Genomic DNA, 23,639 nt, shown 5'->3' with positions numbered 1-23,639 from the left:
CAATCTGGGCAAATCATATGCCTTAAGAAATTTATCGATATCTTCACTATCTTCTATTTTATTGGAATATAGGGTTTCAAAATACTTTCTAATTATCTTCTGTATTTCTGTAGTGTCTGTTGTGATATTGCCTTTTTCATCCCGTATGTTAGTAATTTGAGTTCTCTCTCTTCTTCCTTTCATTAGCATGGCTAAGGGCTTGTCTATCTTATTTATTTTTTCAAAGAACCAACTTTTAGTTTTATCAATTTTTTCAATTTTTTTGTTTCAATTTCATTGATTTCTGCTCTAATTTTAATTATTTCTTGTCTTCTACTACATTTGCTGTTGTTTTGCTCTTCCTTTTCTAGGTTTTTGAGGTGTAGTGTGAGTTCATTTATTTGTTGGTTTTTTTCTTTTTTTGAGGAAAGAACTCCAAGAAATGAATTTCCTTCTTAAAACTGCTTTCATTGTGTCCCATAGATTCCAGTATGTTGTGTCTGTATTATCATTTGACTCTAAGAATTTTTTCATCTCCTCCTTTATGTCTTCTGTAACCCATTGATCATTCAATAACATATTGTTCATTTTCCATGTGGTGTAGGATTTTTCCTTCCTTCTTTTATCATTGATTTCCAATTTCATTCCATTATGATCAGATATGGTGCATGGTATTATCTCCACGCCTTTATATTTACTAAGTGTTGCCTTATGGCATAATATATGCTCTATCTTTGAGTAGGATTCATGTGCTGCTGAGAAGAATGTGTATCCACTTGATGATGGTTGATATATTCTATATATGTCAGTTAAGTCTAGGTTATTGATTGTGCTGTTGAGTTCTATAGTTTCTTTACTCAGTTTTTGTCTAGAGGATCTGTCTAATGGCGTGAGCGGTGTGTTGAAGTCACCCATAATTATTGTGTTGTGGTCTATTTGACTCTTGAACTTGAGGAGCGTTTGTTTTATGAACATTGCAGCTCCATTGTTTGATACATACAAATTGATAATTGTTATGTCTTGTTGGTGGATGGTTCCTTTTAACAGTATATAGTGTCCTTCTTTATCCTTCTTGATTAACTTAGGTTTGAAGTTGATTTTATTCGATATGAGTATGGCCACTCCTGCTTGCTTCCGAGGGCCATGTGAGTAGTATGATTTTTCCCAACCTTTTACCTTCAGCCTGTGTATGTCTTTTCCTATCATATGAGTCTCCTGAAGGCAGCATATTGTTGGATTTGTTTTTTTTTGATCCAGGTTACTAGCCTATGTCTCTTGATTGGTGAGTTTAGGCCATTAACATTTAAAGTTACAATTGAGATATGATTTGTACTTGCAGTCATGCTTGTTTATTTATTTATTTTAGTTTGGCTAGTTTTACTTTTTGGTTATTTTCTTCCCCCTTACTGAGATACCTCCTGCTGTTAGTTTTGGGCACTATTTTTCAATTCCTCTTCTTATAGTATTTTGCGCAAAATGCTTTGCAGTGCTGGTTTTCTTGCTGCGAATTCTTTTAGCTTTTGTTTATCGTGAAAGATTTTAATTTCGTTGTCAAATCTGAAGCTCAATTTTGCTGGATACAGTATTCTTGGTTGGAATCCATTATTTTTCAGCGTTTGAAATACATTGTTCCAGGATCTTCTCGCTTTCAAAGTCTGTAATGAGAAATCAGTCTTTAACCTAATTGGTTTACCCCTAATGTAATCTGCCTCTTTTCTCCCGTAGCTTTTAATATTCTCTCCTTGTTCTGTATGTTGGCTATCTTCATAATTATGTGTCTTGGAGTTGGTCTATTATGGTTTTGAATGTTTGGGGTCCTGTAGGCTTCCAGGATTTGGCAATCCATTCTATCTTTCATCTCTGGGAAGTTTTCTACAATTATTTCATTTAATATGCTGTCCATTCCTTTGGTTTGAATCTCTGTGCCTTCTTCTATCCTGATGACTCTCAAATTTGTTTTTTTTTATGACATCCCATATCTCTTGAATAGATTGCTTGTGGGATTTAAGCATCTTTTCTGTGTTGACTATACTCTTTGCAAGTTGATAAACCTTGTCTTTGTTATTTGATGTTCTGACTTCTACTTGATCAAGTCTATTTGTAATATTCTCGTTTGAGTTTTTAATTTAGTTTATAGTTTCCTGCAATTCTAGGATTATTGTTTCATTTTTTTTAAGATCTCTATCTCCTGGTAGAGCTCGTTCTTTGCCATTTGAATTTGTTTGTTTAATTCATTTTCAAAATATACTTTTATTTCTTGGACTTGCTGTCTCATGTCTTCTCTAATATTCCTTTCCATTTGAGTTAGGTATGCCTTGAGTTCTTTCCCTATCCCTGCTTCTGATGGTTCTATGTCCTCCTGTAGAATTAAGTTGTCTTGCATTGTTTGTACTCCTTTTTTCCCTTGTTTTCTCATGTTGTCCACGTTACTTTCCAGCTCTTTTTGATTGTCATGTTTCTGCTCTCTTCTATAGATTTGTTTTGGTTCTGTATTACTCTGATGTCTCTCCTTTGTGTTGTTAAACTATGCCTGCTAACGTGGATTCCGCTGGGAAGGAATTCCAACGTCCGAGCTCCAGTGACGACACTACTCTGCTATGACGGGCCCCAGGCTCCTTGCTGGGTGCCGCAGTCCAGCTGCAGCAGAATAACTGGGGGTTGACAAATAACTTGTGTACGTTGATACAGCAGGAGAGGGAGCCGTTTATTGTAGGACAACAGAGCTATTTATACATTTTGCACAGCTTATCTTAATTAGCATAAACTAGATACATCAGTCAACCAATAAGGAATCTGCACACTTAATAGTTCACTTTTGTTACTTCTCAAACCACTCCCTCTGGCATTTTGCCAGGCATCATCCAGACTTGTTTACGAACTCTAACATTCCCCTGGCAAAATACCAGGTGTTATTTTGACTTGTTTACAGACCTTAACAGCCGGGGTGTCCTAATGAGGGGTTGTGACTGGACTGTCTCTGTTTGGTTTCAGCTCCCGGTCATGGCAGGCGGGCGTTCTCCTACCGCCCAGTTACACGGGCAGTGGGTGAACTGTCACTGGCGGGCCTGCGGTTTCCAGCCTTGCGAGGGCCTTGCCTCTAGTCTCCTGGTTTCTCCTGCTAGTCTTGGTTTCTCCTGCTAGACCAGATTTCCCCTGAGTGATGGTTCTCGGCAGTTCAAACTGTACTCTAGGCCTGCCGTTTGTTGGGTGTGGAGGGTGACTATTGGGAACCCTAGCACTCTATTGTTTTGTTTCCGTTGTGGGGGATAGAACTGTACCGCTTCCTTCCCCCTCTGAAATCCCGTACTCAGCCCAGGGGTCAGTGCGGGCTTGGCTGGCGGGATTCCACCTAATCGCAGCCACTTATCTCCCTGCTTGCTAATTAATGGCTTCTCTGTGGCGCCACGCCTTCTGTAGCCGCGGGGCAGGCCGCGCAAATCAGTTGGCCTGAATCTCCGGGGTCCCACTGTTGGCTATTGGGATCCCAGGCACTCTATCACTTTGATTTTTCCTGCTTGCCCCTCCCCCAGCGCTGGCTAGACAGGTTTCATTTTGGCTGCTGATGGGAGGGGGGGTTGAAGGTCAGGTGTCTCTAGTTTTCCCCTAGTCTTTATGCAGGCTCACTCTGATACTCCCTCCCCCGGAAAGCCTAGGAGAGATTTTATTCGAATTCCCCGATGTCTGGGGGGTGAGCTGAGTGACACACACCTGTTTTGTTGTTGCAATCTGTCGGAGAGTGGCGGTGGATACTTCAGCTTTCCAAGATGGTGGCTGTTGATTGCCTTGGTGGAGTGTCCACTCATGTTTTTTTTTTTTTTTTTTTTTGAGGGGGGGGGAAGCACTTCCTTTTTCTGGGTCTGGTACTACAAATAAATCATTTCATCTCACTGGGCCTCAACATCCCTATCTGAAAAATGGAGAGGGAGTAAAAAAGCTTGAATAATTTTTGACTGTGATTTTATCCACTGTAACATTCAAAGTCTGAGGTGAGGTTATCTTATAGCTAGGAAGACAGATTTTGTGATTCTGGTTTAATTCAATTTTTAGTTTAGTTCTGCTCAGACCTTGAGGTTTCAAGTGGATTATCCAGATTTCAAGTTCAAAGACTGCCAGGGCCTTTTGTTCCCCTAGAGTTTTTTCCTGAAATGTGGAGCCGATGCCTCCTAAGTGTTCTGAGAAGCCCCCAAGAAGCACTCTGTGCAGGCAAGGCTGCTGGGGCTCCTGGGATGGCTAAGAGAAGCAGGGAGGGCCTTGGATCTGCAGCATTATGGATGTGCATGGTGTGGGCCAAAGGCAACAGGGGCATATGTGACTCAGGAGGACTTTGTACAAGTCTTGGCTAAAAGTCCCAAGTGATCCAGTCCAGAAAATGCACAGGATGCTGACTGATGCACCCTAACTTCTGGGCGGTACAATGGAAGAATGGACTGAACCCAAATTTACATGCTCTCTGGGCTTCTGTTACCTCCTCAGGAGAAACTCCTGCAGACACTGAATCATTGTGACATCTGGTGAGCCTCTTGTTGAAAGTGACAATGAGTTAATTGCCACTCAATAATGTGATGAAGAAAGATTGTACCTGTAACTCATATGCCTGTAGGCATACTGTCCTACCCTCACTTACTGTGCCCACTAATTCCACAAGTGTTGAGAAATTGTCTGTCTGTAAAGCTCTTGTGGAGCTACTCTTTCCTACTCATATAATTTGTTCCCTCTATCCTCCATTCACAGAAATAAAAGGATCTTTGTCACTCTCAACTAACTGTGATGTGTGTGGCCTTCCAAAGCTGGATGTCATTCAAATGGTAGGAACTGGAGCCAGCCAGCTGTGCCAGGCTATCCTCCTCTTTACCCTTGGTGCCATTGAACAGCCTGCACGAGTTCAGACATGGAGACCCTAGGGAGAGGCTTTGGGATCTGTAGCTGTCTGTGGCTTGCCATGCCAGCAAGAGAACAGAGGGACTGTGGGCACATGCTAAAACATTCGAATCCTCAGCAGCCGTCTGCTATAGTTTCTTAAATCACTCTCATATGTAATTCTGGTGTAAATCTGAAGGCCCATGAACTTTTCCAGTAATCAATGGAATTAATTTTTGGCCTTGTATTTTCTAAAAGCTCAAGTGTTCACTTAAATTCATCTCTTGGAAGAAAGAAAAAATAAGACAGTAGGAAAGGAAGTTGGGAAAAAGGAAGGCATAGAGTAGATGCTCAATAAATGTTTATTAGGTATAAGTCAAAAAAGGATTGTTACTGTCACCAGAATGACACCAATTTAAACTTCTTTGGGTAACAAGAACAGGCGAGCCATATGTTGTAACAAAAGGTTACAATAGTTCTGTTGCTGTCCCACAGTGTGACCTCTGACAAAATCACTAATTACAGAAGAACTCAGGTTTTTCATCTATAATATCAGAAAATCAAACTGGAAAATTTCTTGACTCCTGCTAAATCTAAGAGATGATTGTTTATTCCTCTACACCACAAATGTTTATGAGTGTATGCATCTTCCAGGCCCTGGGAATAGAAAAGGGAGGACATTAGGAGTTGAGAGATGCTCCCAGTCATGTAGATAAGGAGTGTGGCTTGGTATATATGGATATAGTAGTTAAACAACTCCAGGCCAGGGGAGCAGGGAGAAGCTGGGGAATCTGCACTTGGAGCACACACACACAACCCAACACATGACACAGGTACAGAAACAACAGGTTGGGATGCCGCACATTTCTACTATGGACAGGCACAATGCACAAAACCATGAATTTGTTTCAAAGCACAGTAAAATAAGAATCATCCCATGGTGCCACCTTTTCTCAGAATGTTGCCCTTTAATTTAAGAATCCTCACTTGTTCCTAAACACTTGGATGCCTATTCAGGACTAACCTTTTCTTGAACATTTTTGAAATTGTAGGTCATTGAGATAGAAATACAACTTACTGAGACAGAATTCTAAATGCCTTTTTCATACTTGGTTTGTCCAATTCATTTACCAAAATCTGACTTTAACAACTCATATTGGGTGCAAAGAGATTATTATTAAATATTCAGGAATTTTATAGGCCAATTAAATTCTTGTTAATTTGAAATTGGCCCTAGTGAGAGTACTTACCTCACAGAAATCAGCAAACACGACAAATAAGAGTTTTTCTTTTTCTGTTTTCCAAGGAGTGGGTTTACCAGACTTTCATTGGATAGAACTCACATTGTTCAGATACTAGTTAAAGAATTGATTCAGAGGGTTTTTTCACAAAAAAAATGTTTGGAGAAAATGCATGATAATAATACAAAATACTAATCATTCCAAAATGTCACATTTTTTTTTACCATATTTGTATATAACCTACATTATTATATTTGCTATTTTGAAATCAAAGCTATTCATGTCTTTACTTAAATATATGTATTATTAAAGAAATTTTTATTAGTCCTGTAAATGGAAAAAAGGAATACAGTACAAATTCAGTCTCCCTTATCTGAAAAAGAAGAAATGTTCTTAGAATTTGAATTTTTTCATATTTTGAATTATTTGCCTATATATAATGAGATATCTTAGGGATGGGACCTAAGTCTAAACACAAAGTTCAAATATACTTTACACATGTAAACTATACAAAGGTAATGTTATACAATATTTTTAGTGCATGAGTGTTTTGACTGAAATGAGATGTAAAATTTTCCATTTGCGGTGCCATGCTATTGCTCAAAAAAAAAAACCACTGGATTTTGGAGCATTTCAGATTTTGTATTTTTAGATTATAGATGTTAACTTGTATCTATAGCCCTGCAATAAATTGCAATAAATAAATAACAAATAACCCCACGATATACCATTCAAGTTATCTTACACTCTGCAAGATGTTTATGCAATGTACAATAAAGGCTTTAAATAAATTCTTCTGATAATCTTCAGTATCTTCTAAGATATTATAAGAGCAAAGGTCCCTCTAACCCTACTATGAACGAGGTATCAGGACCTTACATATATAATCATATGCACCTTAGTACAATGCAATGGCTACATATATTATTTTACCATTGAAAAAATTTCCATTGATGAAGGTGAGATTCTATCTGAATGTTATAGATAAGGAAACTGCAGCAGAGAGTTTAAACATGCCTAATTTTAGCAACAAAGCCAGGGTGAATTCTAGGCAATAGGCTCTTGAGTTTCTGTTCTTCATAAGTATACTTTATTGCTACAACTGGCAACTTCTGTTTAAGCTGAAAATACATATAATACCAGAATTGCCCTAGCAATTCTAAATCTTGGAAGTCCTTAGATGCTATGCCATGAAAATAAAATCAATATAAATAAGAATATATATTTGTTATTACAGCTTTCACCAATTTTAGTAGGAAAAAAAATCAATGTTTACTAGTTGGTGAATGGTAGACTATACATTCGCCATGTGAAATTACAGTCTTTTCAAAGAATGGATTCAAATTATGCCAGACAACTTGGAAGGATTTCCAACAGCATCTTTAAAGAAGAAAAGGAAATTATAGACAAAAATGTGCAGAAACCCCATTTTTTATAAAATATACATTAAAATATGTTTTCTCCTGCAGATAGGGACATAATCAGCCTTTCAAATGACTACCCATCTAATAAAATGTGAAATAATAGCTTCTTAATTTGTATTTCCAAACTACTTGTGAATAGGAGCATGATTTCATGCTTCCCATTTGCATTTTTCTGTGAATAAGCCTTTGCAAATTTATTTATTTTTATTAATAACCTCTTTTTAATTTAAATAGTATATTTTTTTGTTTTATATTTAATGTATGGAATCTGCTATGTACTTCCCCTGCCCCAACCTCTCCCTCACCATCTCTTATATTTATCTTTGGGTATTTTTTACAAGGTTTTAGTTTGTTATGTAATCGATTAGACATGCTTATCTTCCTTTTTTTAAAAAAAAAAAAACTGCTGCTTTTTTCAATCTCAGGTCAAAGTGCAAAGAACTGAGGTGCAAAACCCCATTAGATAGGCCCAAATAAAACTGGCCGGAAGGTGTGTCTTCTAGCAAGTCTCAGAACCTAATGGGGATCCCCATCCACACCATGCCCTGACCCTCTCCATGTTGTACCATTAAAACGCTCCAGATGACAATGGCTGAAGACATCCCTCTTTAAAAGTTTTAAGCTCCAGTTCTGTGCTTCCACTCTTATCTATTAACTAGCCTGTGCCAGTCATGGGAGGGCTTCAAAATAGGAGCATGAAAGAAAAAAAAAAAAAGGCAGAGGAGGGAGCTGAACTCCATTAGCATACTGATGGCACAGCAACTCCTTGAATTTTATTATTTTAATTACATGGGTATGAGGCTATATTTAAAGCTTAAATCTTCATTATGTCCTATTACAATTGTGGATTTTTAAAAAAATCCAGCATATCTTTGAATCAAGGTAGGTTCTTAATTTAGTTTTCTTGCCAATTATTTTGTCTGTTGGCCTGATTTTTCTCTTCTTTTGAACTCAGTGCTGTGTTTAATGGGCTTGTCAAACCTATGTTTAATTTAATATTTCTCATGAAGATTCCATGGGCCTCAATGGAATAATTGAGCAGTGAAAAGTGTGCAAGCTCCTGGGTCACCCTCTGCTTATTGTGGTCTCAGTACATTCTCATACAAACTGGTCTCCATTCACATTCACCTGTCCCCAGGTGTCGGGGTGCCCAAGTCAGAGGTTGTCAATTCACCTGTGACTCCTTTCTCCCTCACTCATCACAGTTTAAGTATACATTCAAATACAGTCTACAAGACACCTTCTCTGTGCAGGTTCTCTAGGATTCATGGCCATCTGTTTTGCCCCAGTCTATCATTATAGGATCAATACTTGGCTTATTTTCGATTTCAGTCCCAAATTGATGTCAAAGCTCTCTTATGAGAGCATTTCTTTTGCCTTTCCCTTTGAAGAATCACTAGTGCTTAGAGATCAAAATCCAAAGTTTTTGGTGTGGTGTCTTCATGTTTTGACTTCAGTCTACCTTTGCAATCTCTTCCTCCCTGACTATGCACATTAAACTCACAGTACCTTAGAGTCTTGAGCTGGGTAGAGTGGGGAGCAAAGTCCCTACCTACCATTCCCTCATCACTTGTTTCTTAATGAGATTGTATATGCCACTCTTTTCCCTCTTTATCTGAAAACCTAAGTCCTACACATTATTCAAAGCCCAATATAAGGATCACTTCTTCGAAATGCTCCCAAGTTCTAAAATTTGTACAATTTGTACTCAATGAGTTGATGTTATGCTACATCTTGACTGATTGCATGTCTTTTAAGGTAAGGCCAGCATCACAGTCATCTCTGTTGAGTAAATAGATGCTCATTACACATTGTGAGTAAGTGTTTCTCAATATACCTTTGCAGAATCGAGGGAGGGAGGAAGGGCAGGAAGGAAGGAAGGACGCAGGGTAGGATGGTTAATTGTAATCTTCAACAAGTACCTCCCTGCATTACAATCAGCTTCTTCCTGACTTATTGCTTTGTTTTACTTGTTTATTTGCTTATTGATTTCAAATAATATAAAAGAACTTTTAAACCAGATGTGGAAGCTGTCTTACAAGTTTTGCTTGTCGTGAAGATTTAACCTCTGACTTGCCCTGTATCAAACATATGGAGGGATCCCAAAAGGGTACTTATAATTGTCATCATTAGTCACATGGTCATGTCCATTTTCATTCATTCCAGTTCTGATTCTAATGCATGTTAAAGATAAGAAAAGACTTTTTCTATACCATCTGGAGTTAGCATAGTCTGTATGTGTGTGTGTGTGTGTGTGTGTGTGTGTGTATGTGTGTGTTTGCTGCACTTCTTTAAGAAAGTGAATATAACTCCCCTTAGCCTTTCCCCCACTTAGGAAACAGAATGGGATTAAAGGAAAAGTCTGAGATGCTGGCAGGCTCACACTAGTTATGTTGGGGAATGGGAAGACCAGATTGGAGGTTTTATGGGGCACTGGCCAGTAGCTAATGCTAATGAAATTGCTAGAACAAGATATCCAGAATTGAAACATCTGGGGAGTTGCTGAGAACCAGGTGAACTACGAGAGTTAATCAGAAATGGAACCTCCAGAGGTTTTTCGTCTCCAGCTAAGCATTACAGCACCTGATCAGGTGACTTAACTTGCTGATGGGTGACAACTTAATTTATAAGAATGTTGAGCAACAGAAAATTTGAAAATAAACCAAATATATACTTTATAAGGAAAGGGAAATGTGATTCTGTACTCCGCTGCATACTTTACGAGAAGCTTCATCAACCCCATAATTAGATGATACCTAAACTGGATGAAACGTTAATATTAAGTATTATGAGAAATTTACTGAAAATTGCACCATATCCATCTCCTATTTATTCTAGGCCTAACTTGTCTCTCCTACTTTAATGGAGTGTGTGTGTGTGTGTATTTTATAAATTTTCATTAGGAATTAATACTGATGTCTTAATAGATTAACCTTGCTGATACCCAATAGAATTTATTTTTAAAAAATAAAATTCCTACTACAGCAAAGATTGTATTGGGTAGGCTTTTTCTCATATCCCCCTAGAACTAATTTCCCTGCCTGAAGCAGCAGTTTTCCTAAAGGCCCGCTCTCCCATGGACCCTAGCTGGAAGCCTGCCTGAACAGCAGCTGTGAAATCAGACCAGAACTTCTCCACAACATCTCTCTTAGATGAAGGATAACATTCTCATTTACCTGCACCTTCTGCAGTCTGAAATAGCTTAGTCTTTTAATAGCAACAGCCTTTGCACCCTGCTATGTTTTGCATGTGGTTTGTCCCCGTCAACACTCATTTTGAGGCTTAATTTCCCAATGTAATAGTATTGAGGAGATGGAGCCCTGAAGAGAGGTGATTAGTGCTTTAGGGGACCTTAATGCTTTTCTAGAGGGAGTACATTCTGGCAAGGGCTTTGAATTTGTTCTTGCTCTCCAGGGAAATCCCATATTGAGGGGTCGTTGTAGACTTGTATGCTGGCACCTCCCTTGAATCTCCCTTCGATAACATGCTGCAAATCCTTCTTGCACATCTTCCCACCATGATGCCATTTGCCATGATGTAATGTAGCCATGCACCAGAGGCCATCAGCTGTGGCCACCCACTCTTTGCCTTTTAGTCCCCAACTATGACCCAAATAAATCTTTTTTTAAAAAGGCATTGTAAAGAGTTATTTTGTATATAGTATTTTCTTTCCTATACTATGGAGAGATATCTCTTAATGCCTTAGCAACATACATAACTGCTTTCCTGAGCAAACTTTTTTCTTTATATTTTACCAAGCACCATATATTCTGTTATAGCATCAGAAATTAAGACTCATCCATTTCCTATCCCTGAACATCATATCCCTGAACAATCAAGAGGCGTTTCATTACTCCAGAAAATAATTATCAGCCTTCATGTAAAAGATGGCTAAATGACAAAAACCTAGCACCTCCTAATGCCAAGTACTTTTAGATTATCTGACATATGATTTCCACAAACTCTTTGGTTTTGAGTTTTCTGAGAAATTGTGATTTTGCCAACTACATTATTTCCTATACCCAAACCTCCTAAGAAAACCTGTCAGGTCTTCCTAAACTACAAAACTAGATGTGGTTCTTGAAGGTACTTGAATGGTAAGGGTAAAGGAAAAAAAGAAAACTGTAGCTATTTACCTTTATCTGTCACTTGACATCTCAGAGAGAGAGAGAGAAAGTGTCTTTTTCTCTCCAGGACCAGAATTCTATGTCATCTATTTCTGTAGGTATAGATACCCTATTGCTTGGGACACCGGCGCTACTGCTTGATCCCTAATTTTGTCTTACTAACAGTTTTTTTTTTTCCTTTCTATAAAATGGTTCCTGTTCAAATTCAGAACATCTACAATATACTCTACATAGTCTTCTGTTATAGCTGACTCTTGTGGAGCATATTTTATTAAGTACCCTGAGGACTCCTGCCTTAGCAGTGAAGAATTTCTTTTTTTCAATAATCTTTTAGAGTAAGCACTTGGGTATGGAATGCTCTCCATAGACCTGATAGGGTCATCAGATTGCCCATGAGTCCTTTATTCAGAGGCAAAGATCTTCTTTTATTTCCATTGAGTGTCTTTTCCTGGAAGCACAGCAGAGTCTTTCAGCCCCAGTAAATATGTAGGAGAAAACTGGCTCTTGCCCTGTGTGGTAAGGTGTTGTGGTGCAGGTGTAGCAGGAATGAGAAGCAGATAGGAGCAACTTCAGGACTGGCAAGAGCTTTGAACTCTAGAGGGCCATTGCTGATGATCTTCATAATAATTAAATGGAAGAAGAGCTGTCAAATATAGTTCTTCCTTGCTCTTTAAAAAATGTTTTCTCTCCTTTCGGGTGCCCTTTACACGTGTTTGAAAAAGTTCTGATTAAGTGAATCTCCTCTGATTTGGTTCTTGGTAAACACAATTCTTTCAGTCCGAGGGAGTGAGTTAACATTGGAATTTTTTTTTTTTTTACTCTGTTCATTTGCTGTCACATTTAAAAACTGAATTTTCCAAAAGATTTTTAATTCCCTCCTTTCTTCCTCCTCTCCTTTGTCTATCCATTATTCTTTCTTTCCTTTCTTCATCCCTCCTCCCCTCCTTCTCTTTCTTCCTTCTGGCTGAAAATTTAGTTTTCTCTCCCAAGCTCTGGAATGATACTGTGACTAATATAGAATGATAGGTTTTATTCAAAACTTTGAAAGCCTCACTTTCTTGTAATTCATATTCATATATACTTGGTAAACTTCTTGAGTTATAACAAATATGGAAGAGTAAATAAGTTAGAATTATTAAGAAAATCAAGTTTTTCAAGCAGTAAACATATCCTTGTCTAAAACAGGGGTTTCAGTTTGTCTTGATGTGTTTATTATGTTACTGAAAATCTGTTATCTAAAAAAATTATCTGAGTTATATGATGATAATCTTTAAGATAAACCAAGGATTTGCATGCTTCCTCATTGCTTCTGACCAGAAAAGTCCTGTCTCTGGGGTTGTTAATTGGCATTTCCCAAGCTCAGGGAACCTGAATTGTGTTGCTTCTTTCTTAGCTATATTGTGATATGGCCTCAGCTTTACCCAGAGTCCATTTCTGTATCTATTTCTTCATTACATTTCTGACAAGTCTCACTCTGACTGTTGGACTGCCTTCTGGCATTGTTATGTGAGAAAATTAATAAGCACAGCCATAAAGTGCTTTGACATTCTGAAGTGCTATAGAACTGCTTAATGATGATGGGATTACCATGGAGCTGTCTTGTTCCAATCACATCTTCAGAGGGAGTCTAGATTGAATTGACAGCTCTGGTAGGTGAAGTTTAAAATATATGAACTGTCAGAAAGATCAGAAATGGGTGGTGACATTGCCAGGTTTTCCTCCTCTGCCTTTAAATTGGTTGCCTCATCCCTGTGGTAAATGCCCCTTCTAGAACAGAGAGTGCATCACAGAGGGTGGCCTGTTCAAGGGTCAGGTAGAGAGGGATGAGCCCACAGCTACTTCCTTGGTAGCGTTTGATGCACAGACTCTAGGTGGTCTAGTAAAACAAACTGGAATAAAAAATTGATTTTGCATTGCCAAACAGCTCTTCAGTGCAGGAGAATGTGGTCCTGGCATTTCTCTAGACATGTTAACACCTGACTTAGTGACACAGATAACACTTAAATCTCATAGTTTCTCTTGAATTAAAAACCTTCATCTTCACTCCTTTTCAGTGATTTCCTCTTTTGTCCCTGGGATTTTTAATTTTTTGAAACTTCTAGAACCTTAAACTCATTGCACTCTCTGATACTAACATTTCCCTTTCTGTGGCATTTCCTCTTTTGCCATAACTAAGATTCCAGTCTCTGGATTGCTCCATTTCCCCCAATCTGTTGGATTTCTTTTGGCTTCACTTAGCTCTTCTTTTCATCTTAGAACACACCCACTCAACTTAAACAACCTCCCATTTCTTTGCCACAAGTGCATTGTTAATCCTCATCGCTGAGCATCCACACAATGGTGTCTTCTTCTGCACTCAGGATTCTGAGCAGTTTCAAGAAGATAGTTTAAGTATGCAGACTAATACAATAAAGTTATGTACTTAGACTACACTGAGCCCTATGAATTTTATAGTATTTTTCTAATTGACTATTCTGTTGACCATTCAAGCTTCCTATATATCCTTTTTAATCTTAATATAGTTTGAATGTCTCCCACCAAAATCCCATGTTGAAATCAATTATAATGTATTAAGAGGTGGGATTGGGGGAACATTTAGAAGATGATTGTGTCAAGAGACCTCTGTCCTCATGAGTGGATTGGTTCGTTCCTCAATTAATGGATTGATGGGTTATCTCAAGAGTGGGTCTGCTATAAAACTCTTTTTTTGTATGTACTCCTCTCTTCATGTAATGCCTTGAGCTACCTCTTGGGACTCAGCAGAAAAGGACTTCATTACGTGCATCACCAATCTTGAGCTTCTCAACCTCAACCTTCAGAACCATGAGCTAAACAAAACTTTGTTCTCTAGAAATTACCTAGTCTTGAGTATTCTGTTATAGCCACAGAGATTGGACTAAGACAATTCTCTGTAGATATTCAAATTCATAGAATAAAGGGCCAAGTATGACTTCTCTGAAATTTTATACTCTTCCACCAACTCCAAACTATATGTGTTCTTATTCACCCTGCCCCTTCTCTCCTACCTCAATCAAACTGAAGTCCCATGTTCTACTTGAAGATAAGCCCCACCCAATGTGAGTACCATTCCTGTTAATGAGCCCATATGCTCTCTTGTATTTTTAAAATCACTTTTTTGGTTATCATCTTTAAAAAAAGAAAATACATGCTCAGCTCTTGTCTATCTTTACAACTTGCCATTCCTTGTAATTGGACTATCTCTTTCTTTCTAACCCAAGGAATGAAAGTAATCTGAAGTCATTATTCCCATTTTCTTTTTTCCTGGAACTCCTCAATATGGGACAGCTTAACTTCCTTATATGCCTCTTTATTCATTTTACCTTCATTAAAATAAGAATGGTCAGTGCCCAGCCCTAGCACTTATCTTACTTCACATCTCTCTGTCATTGATGTTAATAACAATTTCATCTCTTTTCTCTTAAACACTTTGTAATTCTTCTCCATGACATTAAGTGAAGTAAAAGTTGTTTATATAACTAATTGATTATATAATTATTGAACGAATATGCATCTCTTCCTATTATGCATTTCTACAGACATTCTAATTGCAGTACTTTGTACACATAGTAGGTATGCAATTAATATTTAATTGAATGAATGAGTCAATAAATATTTTCATGGAAAATATAGCACTGCTTTCTCTCCCAGTGTTTTTCTTACTCTTTTGAGCTCTCCTATTTAATTCCCCTCACTAGTCCTCCCATTTACATGTTATTGGTTTTCAGGGTATCAGTTTAGCTTCTCGTTTTTCATTCTTCAAGATGTGGTTACCATGAAATCATTTTTATGACTGTGGATGCAAGCACTTACACTTTTATAAGGTTTAAACCTATCTACCCTACTTTTTACTGAACCTAGATGCTTTAATTCATGTCTTCAAAAGCAAAACTCATCATCTCTATTTTATTTCTAGTCTTTCATCCAAATCATGTCTACTGACACAATTTGAAATACAAAAGCCCAAGAGGCCTGACAGGCATTTGAAGTTACTACCTTATCCTCCATGTTATTGCTACTGTTCTTAAATCCTACCCATTCTACCTACCTAATAGGTTTTTAATTTGGCCATCCCCTCTGGTACTATCATTATAATTTCATGCTTGAAAAATTGTTTCCTAATTTGTCTCCCTGCCTCCAAACTTGCCATCTTCAATCTATTTTCTATGACAGAATTATAATTATATAGTTCCTTCCTTAAAAGCACTGAAAAGTTTCTGAGTACTTTTGGTAAGAAATGCGAAAGACTTTATGCACTTAAGTTCAGTATGGACTTAGTCCTCCTCTTCACTCCATCATCTCCCTGGCTTTCAACTGCACTGAGCTACTAATGGCCCCCAGCATGTTGTATGTTCTCATGCTTCACTACTTTTGCATGAACTGTTTCATCAACCCAGTGTGTGCCTACTATGGCTCCCAACTCATCTTTCTGCCTGGATAATTTTTCTTGCTTCCAAATTTAGTTCATTCATTATCAATGCAGGAAAGACTTTCCTAGACCATCATGTGCTATGTGCTCTTCTTTCCTTTTCCTAGTATTCCATTTCTAATTCTGCTTTACTGCTTATCACATCTCTAATGATGTTTCTTTCTCTGTACCTCCACTATAAGCAATTGAAGGGCAGAGACTGCATATTCCCAAAGCCTAATACTCAAGGTATTCATCATCTAGTAAGAGTACATTGAGTGAAACTGGAACTTTTTCTTTTTGTGCCCCCAGTGTAAAATAATTGAAACTTTTTATCATCAAGCTTCCTAATTGAAAAAAATACTTAATGTGTCTGGGGTAAAAGAATGAATGCATGGTCTACCGTTATTGAACTGTGGAAAGAGTATGCAGAAAATTCTGACTCATTGGCCTCAGGGAGATCATAACACTCCAGGACTCTATTCTTTCCTGAGGCTACACGGGTTGCTCATGGGGTTTTATTCTATACCAATGACAGTGGCAACAGCAACGTCCCAAATAGTATCCCTGGACATTCACAAGGCTTTGACCCCTTTTAATGCCAGTTAATCTATACATAAAAATAGTGACTCTTTGTAATATTGTTTTAAGACAATCTGTCATACCAAAAAGTTTCTAAAAGCTAACTGTCAAACATTTTTAAATCATCCAAAAGTCTGTGCCTGCATCTTTTATCTTTTCCCATAAGGCAGAGTATTGAGAATTAACTGAGAGGAAAGCTGAACACTTCTGTGTACAGTTACATACTTCAAAGAACTAGATGTGTTCAAGATCTGATCAGAACTTTTCAGAAAGTCACCTCTCACACAATAGCAGACTCGCTGTGTGATTGACCAAGCAAAATCATAAAGAAGATAGGCCTATGGAGGTATTCCCCACCCCTTTGTGGGCTATTCCAAGAGCACAGAGTTCCCAGGCAGTGGGAACCTGATAGCCAATTCTCTGACAGGCTTCATGGTCTTTGGGATATGAAAGATCAAGTGGCTTGGCTTAATGTATTCCATCATTAGATGGAGAAGCTGCAATTCCAAGTCAAGCATTCTGGTGGCAAAGTCAGTATTCTTACCTCCTCTGTTCCAATGGGCTATATATGAACCTTGTGTCCATGTACATCCTTTGACATGTTGCTGTCAGCACCTGTGTGTCTCTGCCTGAAGGTAGATCCCACCTTCTCACAGCTGGAGCTCACTCTATTCCCAGGAAGCTTGCTGGAAGGACTTGGAATAAATGTATGCCCACCAGTTCCCACAGCAGCCCCATCATTGACTGGAGGAGGTTGCATGTTCACACTATACTCCCACACTCACTTGACTGGGACAAGTCTGAGCTGTGTGCTGTATGATGACATGAAGAATTCTCCAGATAGGATTGACACCAACTAGCTGGCAGCAATTGCTTTTCCTAAAGGTGTTTTTTTTTTTCCTTCCCAAATAAACAACTTGTCTTCATATCCTCATCTCAGTGTCAGCTTCTGAGTACAACAGACAACTTACTGACTGTTGCCTAGTCCCAGGTCTCCTGCAAGAATTACCAACGCTCCAAAGAAAGCAAAAATGAGAATGGCATGGACTTTGAAGTCTGTGGGGGGTCTCTGGATTCTCTGGCTTCCTCTAGCCTTCCTCTGCCTCCCAGCATTATCTGCTTTCCGACCTTTCTCAAAGCAGATGTCTGGTCTTCTCTGCAGGGCCTTGTCACCTTGCTGTGAACACATTTGCAATAAGTCACTGCACTTCGCTCCATTGCACCTGGAAGGATAAATGGTTCTCACCTCTTGTCCCCTGGATCAAGTTATTTGGCGGCTGGTTATTGCAACAAAAATAACTGCAGGTGAAAATGGCAAATCAGCTCACTCTGTTCAGTGCAGCTCTCCTGGAAACCCAGCCTACACCTTTCCAAGAAAGGCTCTTCCCACGCCCACAGCAGAAACCCTACTCAAGACACATCCATAGAATATTTGCTGAACACCCTCTGGGGTTATAGTTATAAACCAGACACTCTCAGCCTTGTAAGCATGTCAGAAAACAGTCACTTAAGAATATCTTCTTTGCCTTAAATTCCAGACTCCTACAAGTTTCAGTAGATGCTAGAGTTTCATAGGACTTTCTGGACTCCAAGCAATTGTCTGCAGCAAACACATCATGAGCTCCCCATTCCCATAGTAAAGAGAATACAGGGGAAACAAAGGCAAACAACAAAGAAAACAAAGGCAATGGTGTAAAATTCTTTTAATTGTACAACCTGATTTTGTTGAACTTTTTGCTTCCCTTATTTTTAAGGCATATTCTTATTTCTTTTGATCTGGACCTTAAGAATCATCCAAATGTTTATTGTTGTTTTAAAATAGAGCAAGAAAATGCCAGTAAATAAATAAATGCAAATAACCAAAATGAAATCACAAAAGTATGTACAATATTTCTTCTCCAACAATTACAGGTACCCTCTCAACTATATTTAGCTAGTTTCTATCTCAGAGTACAATAGGAAGGACTGCGACTATTGGTGGAACTGTCTGTGTCCCCCTTTCTCACTTCTCCCTAAAAGTCCTACGTTGAAGTCATAACCCCCCCCTACTTCTGAAGATAACTGTGTCTAGAGAAAAGATTTTCTAAAAGAGGCAATTATGATGAAACTGTATCCTAAAGGTGGGGCCCATATTCAATATGGCTAATGCCTTTCAAAGAACAGAAAGAAGCATTTGGAATGTGCGCATCTACAAAAACAGTGGTCACATGAGGACACAGCAAGAAGGCAGTCTTGTGCAGGCCAAGGAGAGAGGCCTCAGAAGAAACCATCCCTGCTGACTCTTTGATCTCAGACATATAGCCTCCAGAAATATGAGAAAAATGTTGCATTATCTAAGCCATACCATCTGTAGTATTTTGTTGTGATAGTCCAAGCAGACTAATACAAACGCTGTATTATGAATCAGGGCACCTGGATTAAAATCACAGTTACATTATTCAAATTTCTCTTTGATCTTTTGTATATCATTTTATCTTTCTGAAACTCGATCTTCTGTATCTAACTACCCAGTAGTAAAATTCTTCCTTAAATCATGTCAAGATGGTACGTTTACAGAATGTGCACAAAGGTACCCTGAACACAGGGCCTGGCACAGACGTTCTTAATGTACACATTTGGTGTTTTTTTTTTTTTCTGGGAGTGAGAGGAAGGGCAAGGTTCTAAAATTATATGACTTAGCTATCATATAAGTCATAAATATTTACCAGAACCAGCAATACACAAACACACACAAATACACACACATAATTACATATATAATTCATTCCAAGTGGAAAAGTATTGATAAATACATCTTAAGAGATTGCAGGAAAGAATGTTGATGGATATTTTCTGGGGTACCGGGAAAAATCTGCTGCAAGTAAGCTTGAAGCGTGATCACAGGATAAGTGGGATCTAAGAGGTTGAAATGGAAGGAAGAGTTTGAGCAAATTCATGCTAGCTCAGGGGACAGGGCCCAAATTTAATATGGCTGGTGCTTTTCAAGGAGCAGAAAGAGGCACTGGGGATATATGCACATGCACAAAAACAGTGGTCATGGAGCACACCATGGAGGTTGAAGGTGTCCCCCTTAAGTGCAGCTGGCACCTGGAGTTCTTCTCTTTAGTTTCTGGGAACCCTATGAGCTAGAAGAGTTTCTTCCATTGGGAAGGAATTTGGACTTCATTATCTATGACTTCTTTGAGCTACAAGATTCCTGAATGTGGCTAAAGAAAGAATGAGAGCTAATTATTTTGGGAAATTTAGACTGCATTTATTATACAATTGGGAACAAGTAAATGTTTGCATCTTATTTGTCTCCCTATGTTCATTTGCTGGAGTCTGGGTCCCCAATGTAACAGTACTGAGAGTGTCTCAAACTAGACACACATATGAGAAATGCTTGGAAGCTCAAGATGCTAAAACGTGAAGTCTGGTGGGAGGTGATTAAGTTGTGAGGGAAACACCCCACGAAGAAATTAATGTCCTCCAGCATTAGGTCAGGTCTCATGTCACTGGATATATTCCTATTAAAATGGGTTATCATACAGCAAGTTTGGCTTTCTGGGTTGTTCTTTTACTTCCAATCTCTTATACAAATGTTCTCTCTGCATGCACCTGCTTTTCCACCAGGGGAACTTTCAACCATCAAATGAGAATTGTGAGCATTTTATATCTCTGAAGCTCTTTTCTTTATAAGATACCCAGAGTTAGATATTCTGTTACAGCAACACACAATGCACTAAGAAAATAATGATTTAAATAAATGCTCTAAGATAATCTCATATTACACTAGAAACACCTGTCAAAGAGATTTTTCAAATCACATTAGGAAAAAAAAAGAGAGAGAGTTCAGATCAGTTCAGTTATTGTCTCTGGGTCTACCTACATGACTTTAAGAATACAAGCTCATTCATTTGTTCTATTACATGCACACATTCATGGGGGAATGATTTAGTGCATGTTTAGTGCATCTTCTAGTCACTCTCTGGAACAATGTGGAATTGATGGTGAATAATTACTGTTGTCATTGATCTAACAGTCTTGTGTTAATAATGGAGAAAATATTGGGTGTTGAGGAGTTAAATGTGTGGAAAATGTTTGGAATCTCTATATGCTAAATAAATATAAGATTTCATGCTTTAAAGAAAGAATTGATGGAATTTTATGACGGCATATGGAGGAAAGACAAATAAGTAAGAGCAGCATTTTCATGCTGTAAGAATCTGGGGTATCTTCAAGTACTTTAAAATTAATTCTTCTACTTCTTTTTCTCTTCCTCCTCCTTCTCTTCCTTATCCTTCTTTGTGCTGTGGGAATGGAATGCAGGGCCTCATGCATGCTAGGCAAACCTCCACCACTGAGCCACACCCTCCCAGCCCCTGACATTATTCTGAAGTTTTGGGAGGGAGGTGACACTTTTTCATAAAGAGAAGGTGATTAGACGAATGTTGAATATATTAATTTTGAGGTGACCTCGGAACATATAATTGAGCAATTGCAAATGCAGGACAGAGAGGCAGAGCTTAGTTAGGGAGAGAAGAACGATCCATATAGAGGTGAAGTCTTGGAGCAAAATCAGTTTTTAGCAAAAGAAATGCAAAAGAGCCTTCCATATGTCATTTCTAAAAGAATGCTGGAATTCTGAAATTTTATATTGCTGATTTGAGGCCTGGTGGGCAGGCTGCTTGCTGTTTTAATCTATGATGGGGATACTTCTGGGCCATAGAGTGAAGGCCAGTTGGACAATAGAGAGACTACCACACTGTAATGCTGGCTTCTGGTCTAGTGAAACAATAGGTCATCTATTGGTTGAAGGATCATAGGTGGGAAGAAGCAAGCTATCAACCCTGCCTTGGGGAAAACCCACACTTGGTGGGCAGGAGGAAAAAAATAGTTGAGGAATAATGAATAAAACATTATGGGTAGACATCCTTAGCATAGACAGAGATGCACTCAAGCAAATCTGTTTTTTGCCCCTCTCTAAGCCAAAAGTATGGGGATATTCAGTCTATTCTAGACAAGACTTATTTACAGAAAGCCAGAATGTAAGACAGTGGCTTTGGAGGAAACGACAGAGTTGCCTGGGAGGGCTGTGTAGCACGCACATTCTAGTGCTTTTGTTAGAGCCCTTTCCAATTATTTAATGTTTGAATCTAATCATTTCCTTGATTTAGCAAATCAAAGATTTTTTTTCCCCTCAAGGGCAAAATACCTTCATTTTATTTTCTTCTCCATAATTAAGTAATTTCTTAATTAGTAATGTTCAACTTATCCAATCTGAAATGACACATTTTATTCCTTTTTATAAAAGCTCACATACACAAGCACCCAACCCCCGCCTGGTGGTGGAGGACTTGTCATTCCCTGCTCTTTTGTATTCCTGAGCCCTCCCTGACTCCCCCTTCTCTCTTGGTGAGAAAGATTAGGCATCTCCAGCAGTTCTTCCTGAGCAGTGGGGGAATCCAGCTGTGTCATCTCACACTGTCTGACTTCCTGGTGGCTGTAATTAGCATAAAGGAATTTCTCCTCCAAGGAGATGTTGCACCAAGGCTTTGCCCCTCGTTGGGCAAACCTACTTTTTGGTCCTTCTCATTTGGCAGGCAGGGGATGTGGCATCTGGTGCAGAGGCCAATCTGAGGGGGCCTGGTTCCTCAAGGCCTTGGTACACTTTGCATCTGAGGCTGGGGCTGAGACCAGGGCGGCAGGAAGCACAGCTCTTCCCATGCCCCTTTCTATTTTTGTAGGCTTTTTCTCTCTGCTTGACTAAGCTCAGTACCAGATGTCAGTCTCCTTGTGTCAACCAGCTGTAGACTACAGAAAGTGGTAGGGGTCCAAGTGAGGGATGGTCTGGATTGAACTGAGACCTGCATTTAAGCACTGTGGCCCTCCCTTTCCAAAGTTGTCACATCTACCATCAAGGCTGATGGATGATTAATGACACATACCTCCTCCACCAAACAGCTCCATCAACCAGTGAGCACTAATTGCGAACACCTGCTCCTCTATTTAAGATGGAGCTATGTCCCAATATACCCATCGTAGGTTGAAAGTACCATAGGTCAGAAATGTATTTAATACACCAAATCTACTGGACATCCTAGCATATCCTGGCCAACTAAAACATGCTCAGAACATTCACATTAGCCTATAGTTGGGAAAATCATCTAACAAAAAGCCTATTTTATAACAAAGTGTCGAATATCTAGTGTACACACACAGATGGGCATTTTGTAAACATTATGAAAACACAAAACACAATATTCAAAAAGTGTAAACAACACAGTACACTGTGGGGTGGTTGTGGTTTTCCCTGGAGATAGGAGGGCTGATGAGGACCTACGGGCCTGCTACTACCCAGCACCATGAGAGTATTGCACTGTATGTTGCTAGCCCAGAAGAAAATCAAAATTCAAAATTCAAAGCATAGTTTCTACTGAAAGTTTATCATTTTTGTATCATTGTAAAGTTGAAAAATTGTGAAGTCAAACAATTGTTAAGTCAGGGACCAATTGTACTTGGCGTGTGATTAGGAGGTATGAATATATCAAGGCTACAGCAGAGAGATTCCCAAGAAAGGTATTGCCTAGAGCAAGTTTCCAGCACCCTCCTTAGAAGATGCTCCTTCCCTGCATAAGTATGAGTTAAGTCTTCTGAGTTAACTTTTTTGGAGTCCTGGACTGGAATGCATGGAAAGTTGTGTGCTCCCTCTCCACCAGCTACCACTCCTGACCACTGTGTGGTGTCTTCTCAGTCTCCCTAGGGCCAGATGGAGGAAGATAATGATGCAGTGCCCCAGTGAGGTGCAATTAATGTTAAAGTAATAGAACAATAATGCCTGCCTGTTATGGGGACTTTGAAATCTCCAGATGAAAGGCTCCCAGAAGTACAGCAGACTATTATTAGCATTTATGTAACACATTTCATCTTCAAAGCACTTTACAAATATTAACTAATGAACACAGAATACTGCCTTCCTCCCTACCCCCTTAAGGTCTGGGGGGTAGTAGCCTCTCTGAGAGGC

General features: G+C 38.8%; 1 protein-coding gene across 1 annotated transcript in view; it reads left to right on the top strand.

Moving 5' to 3' along the window:
* Nucleotides 1–23,639, top strand: part of Opcml (opioid binding protein/cell adhesion molecule like) — a 1,131,302-nt gene that overhangs the window by 279,971 nt on the left and 827,692 nt on the right. The gene's annotated exons all lie outside the window — the stretch shown is intronic.

Source organism: Ictidomys tridecemlineatus, chromosome 4, assembly GCF_052094955.1.
Source record: "Ictidomys tridecemlineatus isolate mIctTri1 chromosome 4, mIctTri1.hap1, whole genome shotgun sequence".
NCBI lineage: Eukaryota > Metazoa > Chordata > Mammalia > Rodentia > Sciuridae > Ictidomys > Ictidomys tridecemlineatus.
The sequence above is the reverse complement of the archived record's forward strand: the minus strand, read 5'-3'. Positions and strand labels throughout refer to the sequence as shown.